The sequence below is a fragment of the Rutidosis leptorrhynchoides genome, chromosome 9 (genome assembly GCF_046630445.1).
Source record: "Rutidosis leptorrhynchoides isolate AG116_Rl617_1_P2 chromosome 9, CSIRO_AGI_Rlap_v1, whole genome shotgun sequence".
NCBI lineage: Eukaryota > Viridiplantae > Streptophyta > Magnoliopsida > Asterales > Asteraceae > Rutidosis > Rutidosis leptorrhynchoides.
This window is the reverse complement of record NC_092341.1, coordinates 73,563,276-73,580,660: the sequence shown is the minus strand read 5'-3', so window position 1 is coordinate 73,580,660 and position 17,385 is coordinate 73,563,276.

Genomic DNA, 17,385 nt, shown 5'->3' with positions numbered 1-17,385 from the left:
ATTATTCCCAAGAATATTTCCAAACTCAACAACCAGAAGACGAGGAAAATTATGTGTCTGAAAATCTTTTAGACAATATGAAAATCAAACTCGAAGAACTCGATGCTCAAAATGAACAAATGAGAGAGTTTGTAAATCGGCAAGCTGAAACTCTATCAGATTACACACCTGTTGATCTGAGGAGTATTGTGCAAGAAAATCTCATATCATCGAATTTTGATGAATTCGAGAGCTCCGAAATCACCAATTATCCCGATGATACTTTTTATTCAGCTTTACCAATTTCACAACATATTGACACATTAACCTCTACCGACGAAATCAACGATCCATCAATGGATGAAGAAGAAGAAGTAAGGGTGACAAATTGGTACTCTTGGGAAAACGATAAAGTTGAAAATTTTACCCCCGAGACCAAAATGGTGGGACCGATAAGTACCATTAATGAAGAAGAATTTGCTTCGATCCCAAAATTCACCATTCCACAACCTTCCAACCCAATATTCTCAATAGACGAGTCATCTACCAAAGATGAACTAGAAGCTGTAATAGATATTGACACCTCGAATTTCACCCAATTGGGTAATAGAGGTGAAAACTTTAATCCCGAGAATAAACGGAAGGAAATGTTAGGAATTGTCCACCCTATAGAAATATGTATGTCGGTGTATATCGATCCATTTGATCAAGAACCAGAAAAGAGATATATCCATTTACTAAAAGCTACACTTAAAAAAGAATTAAGTAGTGACAATCGGGTGGGTCTAAACTTTAAACCCATTGATATATTTTATATCACCCGAGATGTAAATAACTGGCTCACTATTTTAATTCGTGGAACTTATTCTACCGACTTCACATGTCGTCAACTAAGTATGGGGAAGTCTAACCCCACTTAACGTTAAATTCGGGGTTCGGGTTAGTGCATAACTCGTTAATAAAAATGCATGATAAGTTAGGGTAAAAGACGCATTTTCAAAGATTAGCAAACAGTTCAGAACAGCAACCGTTTTTGAAGAAAAACATGTGTGATAAAACATGAAGGAATGAACGATGAGGCGCGCCATCTATCATTCGATGAGCTTTGTAATTACAAACTGGGTATTTTTAATCACTTTTCTACACTTATCACCCTCGTGAATTTATAATTATAGTCTGATTTCATGCAAATGAGGGCATTGCATGATCTCAAGTGTGAGGAAGGGTTATAAATTCTCTCGGGTTTGCACTTGGTTTATTTGCCAAATTTTGTGAAAATTTTAAAAATTTTCAAATAAATGAATTCAAAATCATGTTTATACATATTTATGAACGATGAAAACTAGGTGTTAATACCGAAATCATCGTTACCTCGGAAAGGACATAAATTGAGAAAAACCCTAAAACACTTGAATTCATTTAAAATGGAACAAAGGAGAATAAAAAGGCAAAGAAAGAAACTAAGTGTGGGGAGAATGTACCAAGTTATTCAATTAAAAAACTATCTATCACATGTTTCTGTAAAGTTATTGCAGGTGCTTTTATTTTGGACTAAATTGACTGTTTTACCCGTAATATTATAATAAAGATAAAAGAAAAGATGGATCTACACGATGAATCAATTCCATCATTAAAAGGAAGTAAAGTCTTCCAAAAAAGACACGCGCTTCTTGATTTAGGTCAGGAAGTTGTCGTCCAGACCAGCTGTAGGTTGACGAAAAATCTAGAAAAGTCATCTCTTAAATCAGCAGGAAATCCACGGACCTCAGCATCAAACAGGGTCGCCAAGTAGTCAAACTTATCCTAACCATGAGAGGATCTGTCTCGTAAAATGGGGAGGGCGCCATGCAAATTAGTTTGATAAGACTAATAAATCAGACCTCCAGAAAGGATAATCTCCTTAAAGATTAAAAATCAGCTTTTAAGACTGATATTACTCAATCCTTGAGATTGACTTTAAAGGTTGAGAATTACAAACTCATGGAATTCGATGATATCTAAACTCGAGCTTGAACGAGAAAATATTTTGATCAAATTAAAATCGATTTGTTTTCTGAAAACCCATTTTCAATGCGTTCATTACCATTGAACGTAAAATCCTAGGAATTCACCTGGAATTCATTAGGTCACCTGAACCAAATCGGGTGTCAACCGTAAGAACGGTGGTTGCATAGCATGGTCAAAGACAGGACCTTGTGCCAGATCGAAAAATTATAGGGTGATCTTTACTATTGCTCCTACAAAGGATAGTAATTGCATCCGACACATTGTGGACCATAATCAAAAGCATGTCATTATACATTGCCTTAAAAGTTGCTTGTTCAACGATTTCCTTTACAACCGGACGGTAATTTACCGAAAGATAATATACAGAGCAAGTATACTGGACATGTTGCTTTCCCAATACAAGGTTAGCAAGTGGGTGACACAAAACCATAAGTTTTGAGCTAAAATTTTCAAATCTGAAACCCACCAAACCCACAAAAACATTTTGCAAACACCGGTGAAGGGTTATTCCGGAAAACTTATCTAGGGTAAAAGCTAGAATGAATTTTCAAAAGATAAAATGTTTTCATAAAGATCCAATTTCCTTAAGGATCTAAATTTTTATAGTCATGGGGGACTGTAAACCACATCGTTACTATCATTGTTTATACCTCCATATCAAAATCACTAATGTATAAAGTGTGAAGAATAAAGAAGTGATTCGTGTGATTTAATTTCAAGTTCTATATTACTTGAGGACAAGCAATGCTCAAGTGTCGGGATATTTGATAGTGCTCCAAACGAACATATATTTAGTCGCAATATCATCCCAATATGTAAAGTTTTTAGTTGTAATTATTCTATTTTTAAGTTGTAATCGTTTAAATAAATAAATGTGAAGACAAAGCACGAAGATTAAAGGATTGAAGAAAAAGTGCCACTAAAGCCTGAAAAGTGCCACTAAAGCCATAGTGCACTCAAAAGTGCCAGACTTGCGCGGATTTTGGGAGTTAAGGAAAATAATTTTTTGGGCAAATTACAAATTGCAAAACACAAAGTACAAGATATTAAATAGTACGAAAGGACGTTCGAAAATCCGGAACCGGGACCTGAGCCAACTATCAACGCGCGACACAACGGGCCGAAAATTATGAGTCAACTATGCACAAGAATATAATATAATATTTAAATAATTATATAAATTATTTATATATTATATATTAATTAAATATAACGTCGACAAGCTAGGAGACAAGGCAAAGTGAGCTGTCCAGAGGGGCCATGCGATCGCATGGCCTGGCTGCCCTTTTCCCATGCTATCGCATGGCAGCAGAAACCTGGCCATATTGCTATAAAAGGCAGGCCTGTGGTCGAACTCAAAACACACTCTTTCAATCTCTCCCTCTGTAATATATATATATATATATATATATATATATATATATATATATATATATATATATATATATATATATATATATATATATAGTATAGGGTAATTTTATATTAGTTAGTTTGGGTAATGTAAAGGTTATTTTACGGGTTTTAAAGTCGAAGATCTGTATGTGTAAAGCTACGCGATAAATACTCAATGTAAGTTATGTTCTCCTTTTTAAATTAATGTCTCGTACTTAAGTTAATATTATGCTTATTTAAGTCAAAGTAATCATGATGTTGGACTAAATATTAAAGACGGGGTTATTGGGCTTTGGACCATAATTGGGGTTTGGACAAAAGAACGACACTTGTGGAAATGGGACTATGGGCTATTAATGATCATTATATTTGTTTAATTGAATGATAGTTCATTAATTTAATATAAAAATTACAATTGGACGTACCTATAAATAGCCATATACACTCGGTCAGACACGATGGGCGGGATATTTATAAGTACTAATAATCATTCATTTAATCAGACACGGGAATGGATTAATAGTTAATGGACTTATTAAAATAGGGGTGAATTACATACAAGGAAAATTGGTGTAATTATAGTTTAAGTCCCCAATTAGTTGGAATATTTGACTTCGGATATAAGGATAATTTGATGAGGACACTCGCACTTTATCTTTATGACTGATGGACTGTTATGGACAAAAACCAGATGGACATATCGAATAATCCAGGACAAAGGACAATTAACCCATGGTAATAAACTAAAATCAACACGTCAAACATCATGATTACGGAAGTTTAAATAAGCATAATTCCATTATTTTATATCTCATCGCACTTTTATTTACTGTCATTTTATTTATTGCACTTTTAATTATCGCACTTAAATTATCATCATTTATATTTTTCATTAGGTTTTAATTGTGACTTAAAATATAAAATCGACAAACCGGTCATTAAACGGTTAACCCCCTTTTATATTATTATTATATATTAAAATATATATTTTGTACAAATATAGTTGTTTAAAATATAGTGTAAAATAAGTCGTCTCCCTGTGGAACGAACCGGACTTATTAAAAACTATACTACTCTACGATTAGGTACACTGCCTATAGTATTGTAGCAGGGTTTAGGTATATCCCATCTGTAAATAAATTAATAAAAACTTGTATCATATTTCGTCGTAATTCGTAGTAAAAATATAACTATTTCGTATACACCTCTACGAACATCAGCGGTACCGTTTCGATGGTACCGTTATTCCAGGGATTAATGGAGGTCGACCATTCATTAACGCACATGGACTGAGGACTAGAGTTACCGCCCGTAAGCGGCTTGTGCCATATCCTGCTGATCCCTTCATCCGTAAGCCTTACCGCTATGCACCATCTACTTCTGGAGCCGGACCGTCTGCACCACCAGCACCACCTGTACTGACTGCATCGCCTGCCCCACCGTCTCCCTCTGTCGAGGAACTGACAAGGGAAGTGAAGATCCTCCGTGCTCGGGTAACTGAGCTCGAGGACCAGATGTCCCACGTAATGGACATCCTACACCCACCATCACCATAGGGCATTTGTAGTAGATCTCATTATGTAATCTCATTTATAGTTTTATGTTTTACTTATGTATTGTACGAACCTATGCGGATGTGTGCAACTTATTATTAATGAATGGAACTTTGTGTTGTTTAATTTTTGCACAGTGTTATATTTACGTTACTGTATGATGACTTTGTGGTATCTGAATCTATTTGCGTTACTTAATAAACATGTGATGTGTTGATTCCATGTTGGTTACCATATACTGTATTATTATTTATTTAATACTGGATTTTGACTTGAGTCAAAATTTTTGTTTAGAACATCAATGGCCAACGGAAGATCAACGCCACCACAGCATAGGTCGAAGAAATGATCGCTGAACGAGTCGTCGCAGCTTTAGCGAAAATGAACCCCTAAGCTCCACCGCCACCGGTTATCCAGCCCATTCGTAATGGGTGCACATACAAAGAGTTTCAAAGCTGCAAGCCCCACAACTTTAGTGGAACTGAGGGGCCAGTTGGTCTCACTAGGTGGTTTGAGAAATTAGAATCTGTGTTTCGAGTTAGTAACTGCTCAGAGGCGAACAAAACCAAGTATGCTTAATGTACGCTGTCAGACGGCGCACTAACTTGGTGGAACACATTGGCTCAAGCAAAGGGTATTGATGAGGCGTATGCTACGCCATGGGAGGAATTCAAAGGGGCCATGATTGAGGAATATTGCCCTAGGATCGAGATCCAGAAAATGGATATTGAGTTTATGCAGTTGAAGGTTGTGGGAAATGACTCGATGGTTATAACTGTAGGTATCTGGAATTAGCCCTGATGTGTCCGACCATGGTTACCCCGGAGTTTAAGCGCATGGAAAGGTACTTATGGGGACTTCCCAAGTCCATTAAGGGAAATGTCACCTCATCTAAGACACCAAACGTCCCGGAAGTAATGCGCATGGCGCATACCTTAATGAACCAAATCATCATCGATGAATCGGAAAAGGCAAAATCCGAAGCGGGGTGTAGTGATAAGCGTAAGTGGGATAACAACAAGGGGAGAGCCTATGATCAAACCCTCGCCAAGAGGCACAACGATGGGAGGAACCCCAATCCGAACACCAACTCGAACCCCAACTACAAGGGTAGTCTGCCACAGTGCAAGAGGTGCTACAAGCGCCATACCGGGTATTGTAACGTTGTTTGTGAAAAATTCAAAAAGACCGGGCATATTGGCAGAGACTGCAAGATCACCACCATGACTGGAAAGCCGAACCCCAATGGACCGAGAAAGTGCTATGAATGCGGACAAACGGGCCACTTCAGAAATGAGTGTCCCAACAAGCGAAAGGACGGCAGACCACCGCGTGGACGAGCTTTCAATGTAAATGCAAGGGATGCTAGTGAGAACCCCGACTTAGTGACAGGTATATTCACTACCAACAATCTATTAGCTTCTGTCTTATTTGATACTGGTGCCGATAGAAGTTATGTATGTAGACACTTTTGCTTTAAGATAAATTGGTCATTAGTTCCTTTAAAGGAGAGTATGCTTGTAGAAGTAGCCAATGGAAAACTTGAGAAAGTTGACCAAATTAGCCGAGGAGCTATTATCAACATAGCTGGTGTGGATTTCGCGATTGACTTGATACCCATTAAGTTGGGAAGCTTCGATGTTATTGTCGGTATGGATTGGTTGACCAAGATAAGGGCTGACATTATCTGTGGAGATAAAGCTCTTCGTATACCACATGGAGACGGTGAGCCACTGATTATTTACGGAGAGAGATGTAGCTCGAAACTGAATCTCATTAGTTGCATGAAAGCGCAAAACATCATGAAGAAAGGACGCCTTGCTGTTCTAACACATGTGAAAACGTTAGAAACTGAAGTGAAGAGCGTGGATGACGTACAAATTGTGAACGAATTTTCCGATGTCTTCCCGGATGAATTGCCTGGATTACCGCCATCGAGAGCAGTAGAGTTTCAGATCGATTTAGTGCCAGGAGCTGCACCCGTAGCTCGCGCACCCTATCGACTTGCACCTTTCGAAATGCAAGAGTTGCAGAGCCAATTACAAGAACTGCTAGACCGTGGATTTATCCAACCAAGTTTCTCGCCGTGGGGCCACCTGTTTTGTTTGTGAAGAAGAAGGACGGATCATTCCGCATGTGCATCGACTACCGCGAACTCAACAAATTGACGATCAAGAATCGGTATCCTCTTCCCCGAATTGACGATCTTTTTGATCAACTACAAGGATCGAGCGTTTACTCTAAGATCGATTTGCGATCCGGTTATCACCAGTTGAGGGTGAAAGAGAGCGACGTGATGAAGACTGCATTCAGAACTCGTTATGGTCATTATGAGTTTCTCGTAATGCCATTTGGTTTAACCAACGCACCTGCCGTGTTTATGGATCTCATGAATCGTGTCTGCAAGCCATACCTGGATAAGTTCGTTATCGTCTTCATAGATGATATCCTCATCTACTCCAAAAGCGAAGAAGAACATGAGCAACATCTTCGTCTAGTGTTGGAACTCTTGAGACAAGAGCAACTTTATGCCAAATTCTCCAAGTGCTAGATTTGGTTGAAAGAAGTCCAATTTATGGGTCACGTTGTGAGTGATCAAGGTATCAAGGTTGATCCCGCAAAGATCGAAGTTATCAGCAAGTGGGAAACCCCCACTACTCCGACTCATATCCGCCAATTTTTAGGCCTCGCTGGTTACTACCGAAGATTTATTGAAGGTTTCTCTCTGATTGCGCGTCCTTTGACCGCGCTGACTCATAAAGGGAAGAAGTTCATTTGGGATCCCGAACAAGAATCTGCATTTCAAACCTTAAAGAAGAAGTTAACCACCGCACCTATCTTATCACTTCCTGAAGGCAGTGACGATTTCGTCATTTATTGCGATGCTTCGAAAAGTGGTTTTGGTTGTGTACTGATGTAACGCACAAAGGTTATCGCTTATGCCTCCCGAAAACTGAAGATTCACGAACGAAATTACACAACGCACGATCTCTGTGATGACCCGGCAATTTCCGACCAAATTTAAACTTGATCTTTATATGATTCCGACACGATAACCAAAGTCTGTAATGTTGAGTCTCAAAAATTTTGAACTGATTCATATATTCAATTGACCTTTGACCATTCCCGACGATTCACGAACCACTATTTGTAAATAGATACATATACATTAATTTGAAAATATTATTTGAAATAATATATGATTTAATTGTTGAAAATATAAATATGAAAAATAATATGCGATGTAATGAAAACTATGATTATAAATATATAGATATATATTTATATATATAAATATGTATATAAATATTACTTGTAAATATATAAATTATATTAAATTCAATGGTTTAAAGATATATAATATATTTTTTTTTTGTAGTTAAACTTGCTATTTAAAACTCTTTATATATAGAAAGAAAATATATTAAAAATAAATGATTTCGAGTTTAATTAGTAAACGTCAGTAGCACTCGGTTGAAGATTTGTTAGTTTTAATATAGATATTATACATGTCCATGAAGGATTGAAATAAAAGTTGAACTGTAAATTGATTACGAAGATTTTAGATTTGTCAAAAATATTTTTACCCTTTTAAGATTAAATATTAGCACTCCGTACATATAAATTGGAACATAAAATAAATAATTATTGAACCTTTTTGATCAGGTTTCAAACAGTTATTGAGTGAAATAAATAAATATAGTTAATCTAAAAATTTGGTATTTTTAAGAACACTTTTATATTTTAACTGTTTAGCAAAGGACATGATATAATATCCGTAGAAGAGTGTCGGTAGATGAAGTTAAATTATCCGATGTCTTACTATTTGAGTTGGTGACTCCATTATCACATGATTAGGTATCATTATAACATGATATAATTATTATAATTATATATTATATATTATATATATTATAACTCTAATTAGTTTATATATATGTACATATACTAAGACATGGGATCACCAACACTTTCATTAAATTTGATGAACCATCGGCAAACACCACGACCACCTTCCTTCTTGTTTTTATGTTTCGTGAAACCCACTTCCACCAACATCCATCGTCAACCACCTAAACCCGCCACCACCCTACAAACCACTTCCACCGCCACCACTTTCATTTAACTTCAAAACCCACACACCATACAATAAACTATCGACCAACACTTCATCTCAAACCAACAACCGCCACGTACCCACAACCCATTTTGGTTACCTCTGATCGTCCTTGTGCTGCTAATATTCGAAGGCTGTAAGACACTATACTTGCTACACATGCTTAATTGACAAAAACTACTACACCAACCCTCGAAATCCTCCCGACCATACAAAGCCACCAAACATTCAAAAGCCTCCTAACCTTCCAACTCATTTTATACTTTATTATATTTTATCTCTTTATATATAACCTATATGGCCATATCCATATACTACATACACTTCACTTATAAAAAAGAGAATCCATTTAATCCTCCCATGTGGTAATATATTCACATCACATATCACATATTAAATTAAATAAAAAAAAAAGAAATTTCGAGCTGATCGAGTAGGAAATGAAGCAGAAGGCCTTCATAAGTTGTTTTTATATATAAGGTATATTTCAAACTAAACACAAAAGAATATTATTTATTAGTTGTTAATCTAGACTTTTTCATCTATACATATACGTATGTAGATGTACATATTTTCAAATCGACGATATTGTAAATGATAATGATACGGGAAGTTCCCATCTTAAAATCGATAACTTTTCTTGCGAATCGGGACATGAAAATTTAGACTAATATATTCCAGTGTGTTACGATAAGTTTTCTTAAATTATTTTAGTTGTGGAAGAAAAATTAAACAAAAGAAGGGACATATCAAAACATACTTTAATCTGGGTTTTGTTCACACGAAATTTAAAGAGATGAAGCAGTTGGATTTAATTACCAAGTTACAGTTTTAGCCCCTAAACTATATATATTGTTACAAATAAGATTATTAGATTCATAGATTTACATATCACCCACTTTATACACCTAAATATTGCTAAATAATTTAATACGGAGTAACTTGTTTGTTCGACTAAAAAAAAAAATGCACCGAGGAACTCATATTCAATTGGGTCATTTTAAAGATAAATTATTATTATTATTATTATTATTATTATTATTATTATTATTATTATTATTATTATTATTATTATTATTATTATTATTATTATTATTATTATTATTATTATATTATTATTATTAATATCACTATTAATATTATTATTATGATTACAACAAATATTATTTATATAACATATATTTATTACGTACCTATACTAATATTACATAGTTTTGTATTTTTAAACGAAATATTATCTTTATTAAGTGATACATAATATGTAAATATCTTACACAATATAGATAATAATATGATTATATATGTAAAAGTTAATCTTAATACATTATAAACTTAGTCGATTAATATTATACGTGTTAATATATATACTTGATATAGGTTCGTGAATCTGAGGTCAACCCTGCATTGTTCAATATTGTCATATGTATTTTTACTACAAAATACATTAGGTGAGTTTCATTTACCTTTTTACCCTTTATATTTTTGGGCTGAGAATACATGCGCAACTTTTATAACTGTTTTACGAAATAGACACAAGTAATCGAAATTACGTTCTATGGTTGAATGATCAAAACTGAATATACCCCTTTTTATTAAGTCTGGTAATCTAAGAATTAGGGAACAGACACCCTAATTGACGCGAACTCTAAAGATAGATCTATCGGGCCCAACAAGCCCCATCCAAAGTACCAGATGCTTTAGTACTTCGAAATTTATATCATGTCCGAAGGAGGATCCCGGAATGATGGGGATATTCTTATATGCATATTGTTAATGTCGGTTACCAGGTGTTCAATCCATATGAATGATATTTTTGTCTCTATGCATGGGACGTATGTTTATGAGAAATGGAAATATGAAATCTTGTGGTCTATTAAAATTATGAAATGATTATTTATGATAAATTAATGAACTCACCAACCTTTTGGTTGACACTTGAAAGCATGTTTATTCTCAGGTACGAAAGAAATCTTCCACTGTGAAATTGCTCATTTTAGAGATATTACTTGGAGTCATTCATGACATATTTCAAAAAAACGTTGCATTCGAGTCGTCGAGTTCATCAAGATTATTATTAAGTCAAATTTAGTTGGATGTATTATGAAATGGTATGCATAATGTCAACTTTCGATGAAAAGAAAGTTTGTCTTTTAAAAACGAGTACAATGTTTGTAAAATGTATCATATAGAGGTCAAATACCTCGCGATGTAATCAACTATTGTGAATCGTTTATAATCGATATGGACTTCGTCCGGATGGATTAGGACGGGGCGTTTCAGTTGGTATCAGAGTGGTGGTCTTAGTGAACCGGGTCTTGCATTAGTGTGTCTAACTGATAGTCGTTAGGATGCATTAGTGAGCCTGGACTTCGACCGTGCCTGCATGTCAAAAGTTTTGCTTATCGTTTTTGTCGAAAATCATCTGCTTATCATCCTTAGGAAATTACCTGCTCATTATTCTTAGTCTAGACACGTTTTACTGCATTGACTGCATGAATAGTGTATAGACAAAATTCATATCTTAGCATATCTGTTACTGTAGACTTTGCCGGACAACTTCCGTAGATTCCTCCATAACTTATGGGATTTTAGTATTATATATGCATATGTAAATTATGTATTGCAGGGTACTAATCTACGTCCTATAATCTATTTCTTATCGAAAATCCTTCATCTGATCATACGAGATGAATCCCTCAACCAGTTCGAGTCCCTCAAATTTCGATAGCTATTCCGATAGTTATTCCGACAGCTATTCCGACATGGATATTCACCTAATCTCCAGAAGCAACGTCACCAGAATGAATTAACCAATCAGTCATCCCCAATTCATCTGATGGATTCGTAGTCCACTTAATCAATGAAGACGAGAATAAGTCGATCCTTTCCACCAACCGAATTCACCTCTTTGTGAAAGACCTGAAGCACTTACCGGCAAATCTATTCGAAACACCATATTCACCCTCATTGCCAGGATATCCCACAACGATTATATTCTATCCACAATTTTAGATCTTATTCATTCGCTCGTTACGACCGACAATCACTCTGGAATAATGGAAGAAGTCAACGAACTTCGCGTTCGAGTAATCAATTTGAAGAGTATGGTGCAAAATGTACCAGCTTCAGCAACATCACCAGTATCTACAGTATCATCAGTAACAGCACCAGTACCACCAATAACCCAAGTTTCAACAATCTATACCTCAACATCTCATCCTGTACCTCGAGTATAACCATCGTCCTACGAATCGTTCTACATCAGTTACCTTCGTTCGACATGGCGATTATGTAATCTTTAATGTTTTAGAGATTATATATTCTTGTTTTAACGATAAACTAAATGAGTTTAATATCATATTAACTCATTAAATCCATGATTATATCTGAAGAAAATATATATATAAATATATTTTCATAAAGATTGTAATTAAAAATTCTTTTGGTACAAACTGTTAATGGTGAAAATATTTTAACGGGTAGGTAATACCTTAGGAATATTTAGATTCCACATTAATAAGTTACACCGTACATTCTTCGAATCTGATTCAACAGTCATTTACTATCCTATTTACAATCACCGATATACGTATCTGTTCACCACATAATAACCATTTTCATTCAATTTCATATTTGGATTTTGATCTATCAGAATCCAACAAGTGGCCTAATGAAGAAAAACATTGGACAAAATAAAATTTGTTAGAAACAAACAAATTAACTATGAGAAATTTTGTTAAGAAATCACGCTAACAAAACCCTAGCTAACTGTTAATTCCTTATTACATTTTATTTATCGCAGTTTATTTATCGCAATTTAATTATCGCAATTTTATTTATCGTTATTTAATTTCTGTTATTTATTTTACGCACTTTAAATATCGGGACACGTATACAAGGTTTTGACATATCATATCGACGCATCTATATATATTATTTGGAATAACCATAGACACTCTATATGCAGTAATGATCGAGTTCTCTATACAGGGTTGAGGTTGATTCTACAATAATATATATAGTTTGAGTTGTGATCGAGTCTGAGACGAATACGGGTCACGATACGTATTAATTAATTCGAATATTATATTAAACTATATATGAATTATTGAATTGCTAACTGTGGACTATCAACTGTGGACTACCTACATTGAACAATTAAAATGAATTAAAATATTTACTATAACATATGAAACTAAACAATTCTTCAAGTTTGCCACTTGATTTCATCTTAAACCTCATTTGTATCTTGACGATTACAATCTGCGTTCAAAACCTTTCATGATTCTTAAAAACACCTCAATCGAGAGGATGAACCAACCTCACTTCATCTACGAAAGGAAAGATTTATGCATACAGTTATGCACCTGAAAATACTCGGAACCTGAGTAAACGTTTAACACGTGTCTGTGCTAGCTCCTTTGGCATTGTTATTACAGAAAATAACATTGTAACTCTTTTCAAATTAGCCAAATTTATCACAGCTTCATCAAGTCAACTTCGACTTCCAATCGAATTAGCCTTATTATAACCTCGATATATAAGTTTGCCTGTCATCATCGTTACCGGGGAACTGTTTATATTCCACCACATTAGCAGTAAAACTTACCAGCAACTTCAATGAATTTGGACTTTCCGAAAAATCATTATATTCATTGAAACCCTATTCATATACTCATCCACATCTTGTAACGAGAATTGTCATACCAATTACCGAGAATCAGTAATCAGTATTTCGAATCTAGTAGCGTTTCTACATTAATAGTTATATGTATACATATAACAATTATCTCATAGAATTACGATCTTCAATTCTGAAATTTTGAAAAGCACCCAGCCTACGAATCAACACATGGAATTTTGAAAAAGCTGAATGAAGCAGCAGAAACTGTAGACAACCGTAAACGAACTTAATCGTCGGAAGTTTGATGATAAAGAATAGTATGTTGGAAAAGCTCAGAAAAGTTAGAACTGGAAAACGGATTGAGCTAACCACGAAGGAGACCAAGGACAAATACAAGGACCATACCCTATATTCAAAGAAACCAGGTAATTCTGGATCCGATGAAACCTTCAACGAATATCTTGCTCCGTACTCATGTTAAAATCTTACGAAAAATCTTTCTTTATCAACCATCGAACTCAGAAATTCTAAAATATCATCATAAATATCTTCGATATTTCTGAAGATATTTTCATAAATATTCTCGTCCGAAATTATTTATCTCTTCGTGCTAACTATATTACATCATAAAGGAAACTACTTTAGTTTCTAAATTTCTTTAAAATTCGAGTTTGAATTATGAATGATTTTGAAGTAGTGTTGGGAACTGAAGCATGAGTTAGTATAATATAATGACACTTGATCAACGTGATTATATTACAGTAATTTATGCTGAGTTTCTAATAAAACGTGATAATTCTCAGTACCATCATCATGTGCCATGTTACACGACTCTTACATTCTATTTAATCTCTAAACATATCAAGAAGGTATTTTCTTGATAATTCGGTCTTTTCCGGGATATTCTGGTAATTTGACAAATCAAGATCGTGCCATTACGATTTCCTTCTTAGAACATTAACTATGTTCATTCCGAATTTCATATCTACAAATTCTAGACCATTATTCGCTTGACTTAGAGTCGAGAAGAGAATAAAAAGGCAAAGAGCTCCAAAATATAAGAGAAAATATGAAGCCTAATGACAACACCGAAATTACAAACCGTGGATATCAGTACGTATAGCAATATAAAGACACGGGAGGATTATAAATACAATAATCCCTAGAGCATAGTAGAAATAAACAGATTCTTCCGGTGGAAGTTGGAAAAGGAGAATGATTGTTGCGATAGTCAAAATAAGGACAAGGATCAGAACTGGATTAAGCATTTTGAATTTGGGAATTGAGTATAGAAGTGGTGAAAACTAATGAAAAGGAAAAGGTAAATTTATAATGGAAAAATCAGACGTAGTAATTGGGACAGATCATCGCATTTAATTAAAGAGATCCTAATTTCCTTAAATCTCGAAAAATCAGATCTTATAGATTTCCAAGATTTTCTTTTGAATCCCTTGAATTCCGGAATCCAACCATGACTAGTAAAAGTTATGATGAAACTTTATTTTCTCATTTCACTCTTTTGTGATAGCTTCACTCGTACTCTTCGAGTAGTCGAATTATCTTATCCATATTACTCAACAGTAATAAAACTCTATTTATCTGCTCGTATTCATCATGGAAACATTTTTATTGTTAGCCATAACCACCTCACTCAAATTTCGGGATGAAATTTCTTTAACGGGTAGGTACTGTGATGACCCGGCAATTTCCGACCAAATTTAAACTTGATCTTTATATGATTCCGACACGATAAGCAAAGTCTGTAATGTTGAGTCTCAAAAATTTTGAACTGTTTCATATATTCAATTGACCTTTGACCATTCTCGACGATTCACGAACCACTATTTGTAAATAGATACATATACATTAATTTGAAAATATTATTTGAAATAATATATGATTTAATTGTTGAAAATATAAATATGAAAAATAATATGCGATGTAATGAAAACTATGATTATAAATATATAGATATATATTTATATATATAAATATGTATATAAATATTACTTGTAAATATATAAATTATATTAAATTCAATGGTTTAAAGATATATAATATATTTTTTTTTGTAGTTAAACTTGCTATTTAAAACTCTTTATATATAGAAAGAAAATATATTAAAAATAAATGATTTCGAGTTTAATTAGTAAACGTCAGTAGCACTCGGTTGAAGATTTGTTAGTTTTAATATAGATATTATACATGTCCATGAAGGATTGAAATAAAAGTTGAACTGTAAATTGATTACGAAGATTTTAGATTTGTCAAAAATATTTTTACCCTTTTAAGATTAAATATTAGCACTCCGTACATATAAATTGGAACATAAAATAAATAATTATTGAACCTTTTTGATCAGGTTTCAAACAGTTATTGAGTGAAATAAATAAATATAGTTAATCTAAAAATTTGGGATTTTTAAGAACACTTTTATATTTTAACTATTTAGCAAAGGACATGATATAATATCCGTAGAAGAGTGTCGGTAGATGAAGTTAAATTATCCGATGTCTTACTATTTGAGTTGGTGACTCCATTATCACATGATTAGGTATCATTATAACATGATATAATTATTATAATTATATATTATATATTATATTATATATTATATATATTATAACTCTAATTAGTTTATATATATGTACATATACTAAGACATGGGATCACCAACACTTTCATTAAATTTGATGAACCATCGGCAAACACCACGACCACCTTCCTTCTTGTTTTTCTGTTTCGTGAAACCCACTTCCACCAACATCCATCGTCAACCACCTAAACCCGCCACCACCCTACAAACCACTTCCACCGCCACCACTTTCATTTAACTTCAAAACCCACACACCATACAATAAACTATCGACCAACACTTCATCTCAAACCAACAACCGCCACGTACCCACAACCCATTTTGGTTACCTCTGATCGTCCTTGTGCTGCTAATATTCGAAGGCTGTAGGACACTATACTTGCTACACATGCTTAATTGACAAAAACTACTACACCAACCCTCGAAATCCTCCCGACCATACAAAGCCACCAAACATTCAAAAGCCTCCTAACCTTCCAACTCATTTTATACTTTATTATATTTTATCTCTTTATATATAACCTATATGGCCATATCCATATACTACATACACTTCACTTATAAAAAAGAGAATCCATTTAATCCTCCCATGTGGTAATATATTCACATCACATATCACATATGAAATTAAATAAAAATAAAAAAAGAAATTTCGAGCTGATCTAGTAGGAAACGAAGCAGAAGGCCTTCATAAGTTGTTTTTATATATAAGGTATATTTCAAACTAAACACAAAAGAATATTATTTATTAGTTGTTAATCTAGAATTTTTCATCTATACCTATACGTATGTAGATGTACATATTTTCAAATCGTCGATATTGTAAATGATAATGATACGGGAAGTTCCCATCTTAAAATCGATAACTTTTCTTGCGAATCGGGACATGAAAATTTAGACTAATATATTCCAGTGTGTTACGATGAGTTTTCTTAAATTATTTTAGTTGTAGAAGAAAAATTAAACAAAAGAAGGGACATATCAAAACATACTTTAATCTGGGTTTTGTTCACACGAAATTTAAAGAGATAAAGCAGTTGGATTTAATTACCAAGTTACAGTTTTAGCCCCTAAACTATATATATTGTTACAAATAAGATTATTAGATTCATAG